The sequence below is a fragment of the Taudactylus pleione genome, unplaced genomic scaffold, assembly GCF_031769625.1.
Source record: "Taudactylus pleione unplaced genomic scaffold, aTauple2 ptg000055l, whole genome shotgun sequence".
In the NCBI taxonomy this organism is placed as follows: Eukaryota; Metazoa; Chordata; class Amphibia; order Anura; family Myobatrachidae; genus Taudactylus; species Taudactylus pleione.
In genome coordinates this window covers 9,758,841-9,760,555 of record NW_028284457.1, presented here as the reverse complement: position 1 = coordinate 9,760,555, position 1,715 = coordinate 9,758,841, and the positions used below count along the sequence as shown (strand labels likewise).

At 35.6% G+C, this 1,715-nt stretch overlaps 1 pseudogene; it reads right to left on the bottom strand.

The window, feature by feature from the left end:
- Positions 1–712: 712 nt before the first annotated feature.
- Positions 713–831, bottom strand: LOC148535169 (5S ribosomal RNA; annotated as a pseudogene).
- Positions 832–1,715: the final 884 nt, after the last annotated feature.

Genomic DNA, 1,715 nt, shown 5'->3' with positions numbered 1-1,715 from the left:
CTAAGCATGTGACTGCAATATTCTTCTACCATTGAACCGCTTCTTCTTAGAGTACATAGAATCTCAACATCATTTCCGCCCTTCTGATGTACATGGTGGGGATAGCTTCCGCCCATCTTTACAATGTAATATAAAATTGGAAAAGTCTCCAGTTTCTTCTAAAATAGAAAATTAATGTTAGAATTGGTATCAAAATGTAAAATGTATATATAAAATAAACAGCTTGCGTGCCAATGCATATTTGGGCATGATAAAATGTGAAATGAGATGGTATTTATGCATATTTATGGTTGGGTACACTACTGCAAGTTCATATCTAATAAAAAAAATTTATATAAGGAGAGATATATTATGTGTAATGTTCTGAGTGGTAGCCATAGTTCATAATTAAATCCATAAGTTCAAATGATTTCTTAGATGATACTACTAGTTTTCTTTATTTTTCTTCTTCTTGGTACTTCTTGTTCTTGACATGTAGAACCGATGCAGAAGCAATACAACACCTGGGATTCCTAAGATGTCACCAATCTTAGTACTAATCAGGCCCAAAAATACTAAGCTCCCGGTCCTGGAGTTGGAGCTTGTATAAATTGGTATAGTTGTGTATATATATATATATATATATATATATATATATCTCTCCAAGAGATGTGGGTATGTTCAAATTCCCTTTTAGGCCATGCCACCTTATAATCATTGCAGGCCCAACCTATATTTGCAGCACTAGGTATTCCTAAGAGGTTGCTCTTCTCAGTACTGACCTGGCCCAATCATGCTTTGCTTCCAAGATCAGACGAGCTTGGGATCATACATGATGGTATGGCAGCAAATACAATCTGCAGAAAAGGTAAATAGTGCCAAATTATTTCTACTATACCTGATCTTCCCAATAAGTTCATCCCTAGAGGTACTGGTCAGGCCCATTCATGCAATGAGGAGGTATAATAGTAGATGGGAATTGAACATATCACAAAAAGGGAGCAATTTCATAGTACTTGTTAAAACCTTTTGGTGCCAGTGTGTCCATTTCAAACAGCCAAACATTTCTCTTCTTGATAATAGATTGCCCAAATCTCCTCCTCTCTCTCCTAAGGTCACATGTTCAATAGCTTTAAAAGTAATCTCCTCAGCATTAGAATTATGTTCTGTTAAAAAGTGTTTGGAGACTGAGTGTCCCTCTACTTGATTTTTGATATTCCGGATGTGCTCCTGAATCCTCATTTTTAAGGGTCTTTTGGTTTTGCCTATGTATTTAAGTCCGCATGTACATTCTAACAGATAAAATACTGATGTCGAGTTGCAATTCATGAAATCCTTTATAGTGTATTCTTTGGATCCATCTGAATTTGTTAAGGTTTTCCTTTTAGGGTGGAGGTATTTGCAAATATTGCAATGGCCGCACTTATAGCTTCCCTTACATTTCAAGGTATTCATGGTTAGTTTATCTTTATCCCTTAGCATACTTGGTGCTAATATGTCTTTCAAATTTCTTGATTTTCTATAAACAATTTGAGCTCTGGGAGGTAAAATCTTATTGAGTATTTGGTCCATCAGAAGGATATTCCAATTCTTGTTGAGGGATTTCTTGATTTGTTTCTCGTGACCACTATATGTAGTTATAAATGGTACTGTTTCGTTTCTCAGTTCTGTATTGGAGTAGTTTGCTTCTTTCTAGTTGTTGAGTTTTCTGCATTGCTGTCATTATTGTTGCCTCA